Here is a 14,614-nt window from a genome sequence, read left to right on the forward strand (position 1 = left end):
AAAGGAAGGCAACTCAAAATGGGTTAACAAGCTTACTTTAATCAGTCAGACATATATCGTTTACCTTATTCAGGGGAAAAGGTCAGCACCCCAAACTTCAAAGTATACAGGCAGAATTATCAAGACAAACAGATCTAGTAGACAGATTTCAAACTGTCCAACCATTACATCCATACCAAATCAACATCTGGGTTTCCACATCTGGGTTTTTCAAAGCCGGGGGGGCCCTGGACAATGGCTTCCCAGAATACAGATCAAATCACAGAACACTTCTCAAAGTGAGCCCCCAAAACAAAGCTACACATCAGGGCTTATATAGCCTTCTCCTGGCTCAGAGAATGTAACAACCTTATTGACTCACTAGCCAATCAAGAAGTATCTACTGAAAAACAAGCCTCCCACCCCAGGCTTCAGGTGCACTTTAGCCTAGGGGCAGGGAAGATCTTCCAAATCTGCATTCCCATTACAATGTGGTGTGAAAGCACCATAGAATTTTCTAGCACAGACTTACTCTGTGTCCAAAATAAGTGAACTTTTAATAAACTTTGCTTTTCTTTGGCTGAGAGAAGACTTGAGTTGAATTCATTTTGCAGGACCCTGTGTGTTTTTATTTTGGCATCTCAAGCACCCCTACCCTAAAGTTCATCATTTTATGCTCAACCTCTTCATCTTTCACTGTCCTCTTGACTTCCCCCAAAGGATTTGCATATGCAGACCACTCCTTAATCCCATCCAGAACCTTTCACTCTTTTCTTTTGGATATAAACATCTCCCCTTTCCCATTCTTCTCCCCAACCCCTTTAAGTTGCCTGTTCATTAGGACCTCACCTGCTCCTATTGACATTACAATAAACCTTGTCATTTGACTGGAAGAAACTTTCAGTGTGTGAATTCATTCCCATATCATCTCCATGTCTCAGCTCCTGGAATTTTTTCTGGCTGTTTCCTGTCTTAGAATGTTTTCTCTCCTTCTTTCTGCCTACTGGCTTCCTTGGCTTCCTTCAAGTTCCAACTAAAATCTTACCTTCTACTTGAAGCCCTTTGCAATTATTCTCAATTCTGATCCCTTCCGTCTTTCAATTATTTCTTATTTTTCCTATATGTAGCCAGAGTTTATATTATATATATATATATATATATATTTCCCTGTTGCCATACATCATTAGACTGAAATCCTTGAGGAAAAAGACTGTGTTTTATCAACCTCATTTAAAAAAGAAACGGCCCTGGCACTAGCCCTGGAGTCAGGAGAACCTGAGTTCAAATCCGACCTCAGACACTTAACACAAAATCTAGTTGTGTGACCTTGGGCATGTGACAACCTCAACTGCCCTAGCTCCCCCCCCCACCTCTAAAAAAAAAAACAGTAAGTAGCACAGCACTTCCCTCATGATAAGCACTTTATAAATGTTTATTGACTGAATAATAGACATAGTATGATGCCATGTAAACTTTAAAGTTAGGTGGCTTAATGAATATAGTTCCTGGAGTCAGGAAGAATCTTTCTGAGTTCAAATCTAGCCTTAGATACTTACTAGCTGTGTGATCCTGGGCAACTCACTTAACCCTGTTTGTATCAGTTTTCTCATCCAATAAATTGAGAGAGATAGAGAGAGAGAGAACTAGAGAAGGAAATGGCAAACCACTACAGTACATTTTTACCCCACTCTAATGTCTTTGCCAAGAAAACCCCAAATGGGGTCATGAAGCTTAAGACTTTACTGAAACAACTGAATAATGAAATTCAAATAACTCTGGAGCCAGACATAATAGATAGTAGATAGACACTTAGTAAGTATGCACTGAGTATTTAATTATGTGAATAGCAATTATTATGTATAATGGAAGGAGTTTCAAAGTAAATTATCTGAATTCACTTCTAGGCCTCCTAGATGTAATACAATGTTTTGCTTTGCCTTTTTTTCTGTTTGTTTATTTATTTTTACCAATAGTAGTTTGATGTAAGTATTATATTGTGAAAAATGTAATTTTATACTACTTAACCATTGGAAGAGCACTGTTTTTGATTTAAAAAGATCCACATTATGCATTCTACCCTACTCTCTCCTAATTTACTATAAATACATAACCTTAAGAAATTCATTTAACATGGAATCAACTATGTGGTACTCTCCCAGCCTGGAGTCAGGAAAATCTGAGTTCAACTACCATCAGGTTACTTTGTTTTACTTGTCTGGAACTAAATTTACTCATCTGTAAAATGGGACTAAGAATACATAGAGTTTTTATATAGATCAAGTGAAATAATGTATATAAAATATTTTACAATTTTTAAATCACTATAGGTCAGCTATAATTATTATATATTCAAAGTACTTAAGAACCTTTAACTTTCACATTTCCATGACAATCCCCAATAAAATAATAGTAATAATTATTTCAAATTTTTTCTCACAGGCAAAGCATTAACAAATACTTCTGACAAGATCAGACTAATTCTGACAACAAAGGAATTCCTTATTTAATCTATCTTTTGAAACATTAGCTTACTCTCTGATTTTGTTAAAATTTAGTTACATGTGACGAACTATAGCTTTTCACAGTCCTTAAAGTTTTAAGTATTGGAATGTTTTAAAACACAAACTTACTCACTTGCAAACTTACTCAGTTCACCTCTTCCTTCAAGTAATAAATACATTAAACATCAACAATGTCTATAACAACAACTCGATTAACCTTTACACTCCCTAGAGCAACAATTCATTACAAGTCTCTTCCTATAGTTTAGCCATGCTTCAATGTATCACACAACTCAGTGTCTAACTCTATGATTACTTGTTTATAGAGTTCCCAGGATACTACAAAAAATACATTTGAAAACCCAAGTAAACTCTATCTAGTAGGTCACCTTTATCTCCATTTCATTAGCTATTATCAGGGAAATACCATGCCCCTAACCTTTTTTGGCTTTCTGCCATTTAAACATCATAAAGTGCATTTAGGGCCTCTAATTAAATCATGCATTATCTAAATGGTTCACCATCTACCCATATGCAGACAGAAAATGTCGAAGACGTGGTAGTTACTTATGATTAGGGAGTACCATTAAGAAAATTGAAAATAGAAATATAAATTAGGAAAAAGGGTTATTATTTTTTTCTTTTTGGGGGTAGGGGAGTGGGGAGGCAAGGCAATTAGGGTTAAGTGACTTGCCCAAGTCATACAGCTAATTAAGTGTCAAATGTCTATGGTCTGGATTTGAACTCATGTCCTCCTGACTCTAGGGCCAGTGCTCTATTCCTGCACCACCTAGCTGCCCCCACTTTTTTTCAAGATTCAACAGCTGGTTTTATTTACATATTTATGACACATATTAATGGTCTGTTTTACAACTTGGTAAATCCAATACATGAATCAGAGTATGTGTGAACAAAAATGACAGAATTCCAAGTTTTAGTCAAGTTGAAATAAATTTTCATAAGAGCTTAAAAAAAGGCCCTTCTCTAAACACCCAAATAAGCAGCCTTTTAAAATTTGGATTATTTTTAAATTTTCTTCCTAAAATTGAACTTGTCAGCCATGTAATTATTACAAGATTTGAAAATTTGCAAAAGCAAATATGATATATGCAAATCTGACATATTCATGGCTAACATATTTACTCCTTACTCTTAAAGTCATATTATAGGCAAACTGGAATGAATATCTTGGTAATGTGAATATATCAAGCATATCCTTTTATTGTGCTTTAGGAACAATTCGCCTATAACTCTTTTAAAAAATGTGCATTTTACAATGGTTCCGGTTACTTAAAAGTTGAATTATAATAATTACATCTTAAGTAGTAGTTTCTTAGGGGGAGCTACCAAGGACTTCCCTTTGGTCATTTTTTTTTTGCATGATCAAAAGTTTGGCCTTTAACTCAAAGGAGAGCCCTTAATTGGAGATTTAAATTGTGAGATGATAGATATTTAGAAAAGACATAGAATTTATAGTTACTGAAACAGAAGAGATCTTAGGGATTATCTATAACAAATCTATCACTGATTAGGGAAAAAAAGATATATCTTAAATGAAATCCCTTATCTATTCAATTAAATAGTGAAATTATAATTATTTTGGGGGGGTGAGAATAATAGGGAACCAAAGATGTGTTTTAGACACAACAATATTAGCTAACATTTACATAGCACTTATATAGTATTGATATAGTTAGACACTGTGTTAAGTGCTTTTAAAATTATTATTTCTCTCAGAAATAGAGTCAGGAGGGCTGAGTAAAGGCAGGGACTTGCCTGAGCTCTCCCCTAAACCCATTCAAATACTTTTAAATAATGACTCTAAACTAATTCTAGGGCAGCAGAACACAGAAAAAGGCAGAATGAAACAATTTTCTAGTCCAAGATAACTTAGAAGGTCCACCGGAAAGGTCTATTGTACCAGAGTGAAAGAGGAGCACAGTATAGTAATGGAAGCACAATTAACCCTAGAAAACCAAGAACAGGCTCTGGGATGGAATCAGTGGCAGCAGTGGTGCTTTCCAGACTTCTCAGTCCACAGATGTCAAAGACAAGTTAGAAGGTCAGCAGGAAAGGTCTTTCACACCTGGGAGAGTGTAGCATAGTCCATTACAGGTCAAGCCAGCACCACCAAAGCCCAAGCAAATAAGGAACAGGTCTTGTGAGCCACTAAATCATCATCATCATCATTGTTGCTTTCAGAGCTCTTAGCCCACAAATAGTATGGAGGTGGAACAACTGGCCAGAAGGAGATTACAGGGGTCTCTTTGCTAGCACTGAGGAAGGACACTGTTGCTTTGCTGATACTCAGATCTGGGTCACAGTCCTGTGTGGCAGTCACAGCATGACAATAAGCAATAACAAACCAAAGTATGCTGCCACAATGGAGCAGGGACCCTTCTCACAGTTCTAAGGCACAAAAGAGTGCATGTAGTCACCCAAAGACAAGAGCACAGGCCAGGAGAAGAGCAAATAGCTATCCTGAAATCATACCATCTTGGGAGAACTGAATATGTATAGGTCCATAGGAGTATCTCTGAAAAACAGCTGCACAAAACCCCTGAAGCTTAAGACAGTGTGCCCTACAGCCTGGAAGCAGAGCACTACTTTAACAAAGAGTTCAAAGGCAAGTAATAGTCTGGGGAAAAGAGCAAACAAAAGAAAAGATTCTGACCATAGAAAGTTTCTATGGTGAAAAGAAAGATAAAAAACACGAGACATAAAAAATAATAAAGTCAAAGTTCTTACATCCAAAGACTCTAAGAAGAGCATGCATTGTTCTCTGGTGATAAGAAGAGAAATGAGTGATTAAAAAAAAAACCTTGAAAAAGTTAAATACTTGGTAAAGTAGGCACACACACACACACACACACACACACAATACTGTCGAAAACAACACCTTAAAAAGTAGACTATGTCTAATGGCAAAAGAAGTCCAAAAAGTCAATGAGGAGAAGAATCACTTAAAAAAAAGATGACCAAATGGAAAATGAGGCACAAAACTTCACTGAAGGAAAAAAAAAAAACCATAAAAAAAAAAATTAACCCTAGAATTAACCCTAACCCTAATTTCAGAGAGCAAACGAAGTAGAATTACAGTCAAATAACAGCTAACCAACAAAATTGAGTATAATACTTCAGGGAAAATTTGAATATTCAATGAAATAGAGAACTTTCAAGTATTATTGATGAAAAGACCAGAGCTGAATAGAAAATGTGGCTTTTTTTTGGAGGGGGGAAGGCAGGATAACTGGGGTTAAGTGACTTGCCCAAGGTCACATAGCTAGTAAGTATTAATTATCTGAGATTAGATTTGAGCTTAAGTCCTCCTGACTCCAGTGCTCTATTCACTGCACCACTTAGCAGCCCCCAAAATTTGACTTTCAAATACAAAACTCAAGAGAAGCATTAGAAGGTAAAAAGGAAATGAAAACCACAAGGAACTTAATAAGGTTAAACTATTTACATTCATACATGGATAGATGATACTGGTAACTCATAAGAACTTTCCGATCATTAGGGCAGTTAGAAGGAGTACATATGAACAGAAGGCACAGGTGTGTGTTGCATATGAAGGGTCATAGCTAAAAAAATAAAATTAAAGAGTGAGAGGGGAATGCATTGGGAGAAAAGGAAAGGGAGAGGGTAAATTATCTCACATAAAAGAGTCAAGAAAAAGTTTTACAGTGGAGAAAAAGAGGAGGGAGGTGAGGGTGAGTGAGTAAACCTCACTCTCATCAGAATTAGTTCAAAGAGGGAATAACATACACACTCAATTGTGTATAGAAATCTTTCTTACCCTATAGGAAAATATACTAGGAAGGGATAAGAGAAAATGAGATGGTGATAGAACGGTGGGTAGTTTGGGGGAGGAGGGAGCAGAAGCAAAAGACTTTTGAAAAGGGACAGGGAGAAAGGAGAGAAAGAATAGAATAAATAAAGGGGGATAAGTAGAATGGAGGAAATACAGTTAGCAACAGTAAATTAAAAAAATGAAGCAAGTTTCTCTGATAAAGGCCTCATTTCTCAAACATATAGAGAACTGAGTCAAATTTCTAAAAATAAGAGCCATTAATTAATTGATATAAGATCAAAAGATATGAACAGTTTTCAGATGAAATAATCAAACCATCTATAACAATATGAAAAAAAATGTTCTAACTCACTATTGATCACAGAAATGAAAATTAAAACAATTCTGAAGTGTTACCTCATACCTTTTTGATTGGCTATCAGGACAGAAAAAGAGAATAATTAATATTGGAGGGGATATGGGAAAAATAAGCCAAAATTGCACTATTGGTGAAGTTGTGAACTGATTCAACCCAACTGTAGAGTAATATGGAATTATAGTCAAAGATTTATAAAACCATGCATGCCCCTTTATCTAGCAATATCACTTCTAGGTCTGTATTCCAGAAGAGATAAAACAGCTGAAAGGAAAAGGATCTATATGTAGAAATATATCTATATCAGCTCTACTCTGGTAACAAAGAATTGGAAATTCATGGGATGCTCATCAATTAGGAAATGGCTGAAGAATTTATTGTTTGTGATCATGATGGAATACTACTGTGCTATAAGAAATAATGAGCAGGATGCTCTTAAAAAATCTGGAAAAACTTACATGAGCTGATGCAAAGTGAAATGTATTGTGTACAAAATAACAACAAAATTTTAAATGATTAGCTCTGAATACCTTAACTATTTTCATCATTACAGTGACCCAAGGGAAGTCTGAAGGACTTATCATGAAAAATGCTATCCATCCCCAGAGAGAGAATTGATGGTGTCTGAATACAGATTAAAGCATACTTTTGTGCTTTATTTTTCTTAAGGGTTTTTTTTTGGGTCCATGTTTTCTTTTCTTTTTTCCATATTTTCTTTTACAAGACTACTATGTAAATACTTTGCATGACTACATATGTATAACCTATATCAAATTGCTTCCATTCTCAATGAGGTGTGGGGTGGGGAGTGAGGAAGAGACAAAATTTGGAACTCAAAGTTTTAAAAACAACTGTTAAAAATGTTTTTACATCTAACTGGGGAAAAATAAAATACTAAATTTTTAAAAATTTTCTCATTTTATCTTCACAATAAACCTTGAGGGTCCATGCTGTTATTATCTCCATTTCACAGTTGAGGAACCTGAAGGAAACAAGTTAAATGACTTGTTCAGGGTCACACAGCTCGTGTCTGAGACTTCATTTGACCTAAAGATTTTCTTATTTCAAGCTATCACTCTATCCATTGTACCACTTATCTCCATAATCTTTAGTAAAAGAGTTAAGGAAATAGTCACTTCTTAAAGAAGTAGTAGTTGGAATTGATATATTAATTGATACATGTGATTAGACAAGATTTTGAAAATTTCTTCTAATACTTGAGCTCTGTCATTCATAACAGGTTAAGAATAAATTGTTCCCTGTGGAAATATTCAAACTGAAGTGATAAATGAATCTGTTATTCTCATATTCACTTTAAGAACACTTTTATTTTTGTTTGCATATGTATATACAATATGTATATAACTGTGTATATATGTGAATGTATGTATGTATGTATTGTACTGGATTTTCTTTTCTCACTCAAGTGGTGACTCTTCATTGTTGAATATCATTGAAACTTTGATCTAGTCTATTTTGGATCTCTGCCATTTTGACTCTCTGTAATCTGTTTATCCCCATGCCTCCCCTCCCTGCTCCCAAGTGCTCATTACAGTTTTTTCAGGTATGGTATAGACATCCAATTGTCTTTAAACTACCACTGACAATGAACTACCAAGCTTACACGATCCATGATCCTCAGCATCTCCTAGCAACAATAATCATCACTATTTACCCTCACATCCAACTCATACATTCAGGAAATATAATTTAAGCTCCTATATCATACATCTGTGCCAGATTCTGGAGAGTCATGGAGGGAGAGATTATAAGAAAATGAATTTAATAGACAATGGGAACTAAACTATTATCGAATTTCTTTGCTTTAAGTCTGAGGTTTAAGACTAGGAAATTATGCAACTCATATTTCTGTATATATGACTTATATCATAATATAATTAAGAATTTAATAGTTAATTCCAAAGCTACATTCTTTATATAATGCATATCTCACGCGCAATTAAATATCCCTGTTTCCAAAATTGTATATTTAATTTCCACAGTCTCTAGGTTACCACCTAGGTATGTGTATGGTGTGCATATCCACCCAGCCCCTTGTATATTTTTATGGATTGCTCTGTTATTGACACTCTGAATTCAATGTAATGGAGAAGACGTTAGAGGAATTATTATATACCATTATATCAAAATTAGTTGTGCAATATTTAGTGTTACTCATGGGACATAGTGATTTCTTCTTCTATATTAACATCTGTGGAACACTTAAGACTAAACTGGGAGTTGCCTATGATCATGGAAACATCCTATGTGGCAGGGAGTATGTCCCCAAGATAATGCATTAATAATATTCTCTCTACCAATTTGTGATTTACTAATTGAACTTACCACATCTTAGTCTACTCCTAACTCAAGGGATTACAAACAATTAGGTTAATAAAATCTTTTGGTTACAAGGAGTATGAAATCAAATACACTTCTACATAAAATAAAGGCCACATGGAATTCTATTTTAATTGTATGTATTAAATTATCTTATTTACATTTGATTTTGTGGTTGAGATAATTTGATAATAGTACAAACATATTATAAATGCCACCCCAAGCAAACTAGCAAATTTTACCTGAATGCAATGTGTAGCACTAACATAAATTATTAAAATTAATAATTTATTTCATGAAAGATACATTTATGCAACAAGACTTACTAAAGGCAATGTCAACCATAAGAATACAATCAAAAGAATGATATAACAAAAACTAATCATATGAAAATTATAGTCATCAGATATCTTGACTGTCTCATGATTTTAATCTGACATAATTTATTCTTTTATCCTCTACAATGATCATATATGTATGTATATACATGGCATGTATACATGTATGTATACATACGTGGATGTGTATTGTGAATGTATACATATATGTGTGTTCATATCATATATACATATCTGTATATATTATTTGTCATTCAGAAAATATTAGGTATGTACCAGTATCAATAACCAAATTTGGGAATAACCAAAATAAACAATATATCAATAACATTCTAATATGTGTATATATCTGTGCATTCAATAACCCTAAATCAAATAATTTATAACTAATAAAAAAAACTGTTTGATGTTAGAAAAGAAAACTAGAGATACATGCTATTAAGCACCCCAGCATACCCAGGATGGCTGCTAGCATGGGTTCTTAGATCTGTTTTTCTAAAGGAAAGCAACTCAAAATGGGTTAACAATCTTACTTTAATTAAACATGTGTCATTTACCTAGTTCAGGGGAAAAAAATCAGTACCCTGAACTTCAGAGAATACAAACAAGTTACAATCAGACAAAAAATACAGACAAAAAAACAGATCAGCATAAAGGTCTTCCAGCTGTCTGACCATTACACCCATACCTAGTCAGTTACCAGAGAGGCAAGCACCAGCATCTGGGTTCTCAAAGCCAGGGGGCTCAACGGCTGCCCAGAGTCTCATCTGGTTAAATCACACAACTCTTCCCGAAGTGAGCCACAAAGCAAAACCTCACATGAAAGTTTATATAGTCTTCTCCTGGCTCAGAGAATGTCACAGCCCTCTTGACCCACTGCCCAATCACAAAGCAACAAGGTGTAATGCGAATGTAAATTTTAAAGATCTTCCCTGCCCCTAGGCTAAAGTGCACCAGAAGCCTGGGGAGGGAGGCTTGTTTTTCAGTAGATACTTTTTGATTGGCCAGTGGGTCAATAGGGTTGTTACATTCTCTGAGCCAGGAGAAGGCTATATAAGCCCTGATGTGTAGCTTTGTTTTGGGACTCACTTTGAGAAGTGTTCTGTGATTTGATCTGAATTCTGGGAAGCCGTTGTTGAGAGTCCCCCGGCTTTGAAAAACCCAGAATGTGGAAACCCAGATGTAGACTGGGTATGGATGTAATGGTTGGACAGTTTGGAAATCTGTCTACTTGATGTTTCTGTCTTGATAATTATGCCTGTATACTTTGAGGTTCAGGGTGCTGACCTTTTCTCCTGAACAAGGTAAACGATATATGTCTGACTGATTAAAGTAAGCTTGTTAACCCATTTTGAGTTGCTTTCCTTTAACAAAGCAGATCCAAGAACCTGTGGTAGCTGCAAACCCTGAGGACGGTTGGGGTGCTTGCCGCTACACAAGGTTTGGGCATTTCTGAAAAACAAGCCTCCTGCCACAGGCTCCAGGTGACCACATCCAGCCTGAAGCTCCTCAGAGTCACTTAAGCCTATCAAAGGGCCAAGGGGCAGGGAAGATCTTCAGATTACCATTCCCATAACACATATGTATGTATGAATGTTGATGGTACTTGTGTGAACATGTGTTTATGTATGCAATATGTAACACACATATATGTCACACGCTACATTTATAGACATATAATTGTTCTGAAGGGTTGTAATTTGTTTGGTATTAGTAACAAAAATGATTGTTTATATATAATTTATATACATAACATATACATATATAAACATTTGTTTCTTGCTCAAAAAAAGAGAGATACATTCTATTGACAGGTGGGATTTCATGAACAAATCCTTTTCATAACCTTAGGTAAAGATCTACTTCATAATCTATATAATGACAGTTCTTATCAATGGACCAGTTTCCTCGTAACAATCTTAATAAGGTAGGTAATTTGTGTTTTATTACTCCCATTTTTTAGATGACAAGTCACACAGCTACCTAGGAGGGTTTTTTTTTTTGGGGGGGGGGCGTGGATTCACAACTAGGTGTCATTCTGAATACAATGTTCCTTCTCGTACATCATCCTGTCTTTCATCTGGACATAACCACTTTACAAATTTCTTGTATTGAACTTCATTCAAACAACAAAAGCAAAGAGCATATTTCTTCTGTAACATCACATTGAACCACCTGTCATAGACTATGCCTGTCTATGTTCTGTACTTTTCAAAATAAAAGGTGACATTATTTCTTCCTGTTACTGCTAAAGAAAGATCCAATCAAAAGAATATTTAATAACTTTATGCTCCTTCTATTATGGGCCTGGTTCTCTGAGTGAGAAATAGTCCAGTAAATGAAATTTCTTTATTAATTGAGATTTAAAAAAAATATCTGAGAATACTTTTACCTCATATACTTTAGGTAATTTATACTCTATTAGCAATTTAATTAATTTTAGAATTTTTCATTCATTTAGCAAAAGTCTCCTTGACTCTTTAGTATGACTGTGAAATAGTTTCATTCTTCAAATACTAGAGTTATTGTAGCATCATAGGCTAGTACTTACTTTGTCCATTAGCATTAGATGTCAATAATTTTAAAGAAAATGACATCATGAATATTCAAGTATCTAGCAATCAGCATTGTTGATGTGTTTTAATACCTCAAAGACAGCCCCTACTTTTGCAGATTAACAACATGCCATCTGTGTTTTAGCTTGACACTAATTGCCAGTACAACAAACATTAAACTCATTTTCCATACTTACAAATTACAATAAGTGTAATCAAACACAAGATGGCCATTTTCTCGGTACTTTAACACAAAACTATGTAATTAATATCAACTAAAATAGATTTAAGACCAATCAAGCCTTTTAAACATTTATCCCATCATAAATAAATAAATAAATATATATATATATATATATATATATATATATATATATAATTTTGCTATAGTGGGATATAGGCTTCCATTGCTATTATTATTAGAAGCTATTTTAAATACATTTGCATATTTGAACCTTCATTCACATTGACTTTTATTGGATTAAGCTTAATCATGGGTGGTGCAGTGAGTAAGAGTACCAGCCCCAGAGTCAGGATGACTTGGCAATGAATACGGGCTCAGATAGTTATCACCACACCCAGAAATAACTGGCCGTGTAACCTTGAGCAAGTTAATTAACCCCAATTAAAAAAAAAAAAGCTTAATCAGATGAAAAATTCTTATTATTTTCCACGAAGTAATCCTCAGTTTTTCTACCCTACTTCTGCTAATCCTTTTGAATTTTTTTCCACAACTAGTTGTTGGCCACAATGTTTTTTAAAGTAGCAAGTAGGTGAAGATTCTCCATGAGCAGACAGGTGTTGGATGAAAAATAAAGTATGAAAACTGACAATGCCTTAAACAGAATTTAGTTAAGGCTTTGGTATATGCGTTATATACCAGTTTCCAGTACTCTAGTTCCCAAGGTGAGGTATAATAGGAGTTGATTTGGGGGTGGTCGAATTAATATAGTCCAAGGTCATTGTCATTATCTACAAATATTAATGAGCATTTACCACACATAAGAAATAGTCCTACTTCTATGAGAGTAAAGTATATAGTTAATGTTGAGTTGGTAAATTAATATCATATTCATGGGAGGAAGGTAAATGGAGAACATAAATCTTTTGTGTACTGTGGAAAAGAGGAGAGGATACTTTGTTGGTAAAGGGAGCTATTGTAATGTCCATCAGAAGAGTCCCCATTTTCATAATCCAGAGGGAACTGGATTACTAGAGTTCTTGCTTTGGAAAAGGACCTCTTCATCCTAAATATCTCCCTTTTGCCTGAATTTCTTCATTTAGCCACAATGCTTTATGTTCAAATAAACAATTTAGTTTAATGAACATTCTCTCTTAAATTAAAAGTATTCCTGGTACTTTTAGGAGAAGCTTTTAGTCACAATTTAGTGTGAATTTACTTAACTAATTTCCTACCCTCAATTCAGACTAGCAAAACTAAAAAGATGAGATTATTGATTGTTAGGACAGAGAAGTGGAGACAGAATTAAATTTAAAGCATATACTACTTTTGACATGAGCAGTAATCATGAAGTATCAGTATGCCTAGACAAGGGGCAAAAGAAAACAGTGAATATGTTTGTAAGATCTGTTTTTTGTTGTTTTCTCTCCCTAAGGCTGACTTTCATTTCTGTCTACTCTTCCCTGTACCCTAAGAAACAGCTGAATGCCAAATTATTTCTTGACTCATGTTCCTGTCCTACAAGAGCCTTTGATGCTAGGAAATAATGGAGGAATAAACATAGCATTGAGAAAAATTTGAACACAAATGATGATATTGATGTTACTAAATCCTAAGAAAATTGTAGTCAAAGATAATTAATAAACTGTTAGTTTTATTAGTGTGAATATTTTTGTTTTGTATTATTGTTGGTGGTGCTAGTGATAGTGATGGTGGTGGTGCTGGTGGTTGGTGGTCATAGTAGAAGCAGCAGCAGCAACAGTAGCGGTAGTGGCAATGGTAGGTGTATTTTGGTCCAGACCTGTGATTTCACTAGGTGGGAAAGTCTTCAGATGGGGAAATGCCCTTCATCAGTACACATGAATAACTGGTTTGTAATTCAGCAATTCACAGTTTTAGAGGTTTGGTAACCGTGAAATCATGTGACTTGCAACACAGCTAATATTGAAACAGAAGCAGGACTTGAATGATGATCTACTTGATTCTAAAGGTGCTCCTCCATCAATTATCTACTGCCAATTTTCCAAACTGACTAAAGATAAAAAGCAAGAAGGACTCTCAGAATCCATCTAGTACAAACCCTTCATTTTACAAGTCTGGAAACCATAAAGACCCAGGGAGCTATTGTAATAATACAAAGCTATTGTAACCTCAGATTTCAGAGGTGAGGAACCTGAGACCAAGTGCGTTCAGTGATCTGCCCAAGGTCAGAAATGTAGTAAGAATTGGAATAGGATTTAAGCCCATATCCTCTGATATAAAACCAATATTATTTCCATCTTTCACCACTGTCACTTTAAGTCATTTTAAAATGACTTAAAAGTTAAAGTTACTCAGATCACTTACATATCAATAATATATAAAGACAGGAATCATTGGTTCCAGCTTTAACTTCTCCACTCATTTGTTATGTTGTTTTAGGCATGTCCCTTAATCTTCCTGTACCTGGAATCAATCAGATGTGAAATAAGAAGATTAAAATACATGAGAATCTTAGATTTCCCTAGATAGATAGATAGATAGATAGATAGATAGATAGATAGATAGATAG

The 14,614-nt window shown here is 34.8% G+C and overlaps 1 pseudogene; it reads left to right on the forward strand.

Moving 5' to 3' along the window:
• The window catches only part of LOC138171802 (COP9 signalosome complex subunit 1-like), an 88,230-nt pseudogene extending 73,702 nt beyond the window's left edge, over positions 1-14,528 (forward strand).
• Positions 14,529-14,614: the final 86 nt, after the last annotated feature.

Source organism: Petaurus breviceps, unplaced genomic scaffold (assembly GCF_028583685.1).
Source record: "Petaurus breviceps papuanus isolate PSGF00001 unplaced genomic scaffold, PetGlider_PUasm1.0 47, whole genome shotgun sequence".
Taxonomy (NCBI): Eukaryota; Metazoa; Chordata; class Mammalia; order Diprotodontia; family Petauridae; genus Petaurus; species Petaurus breviceps.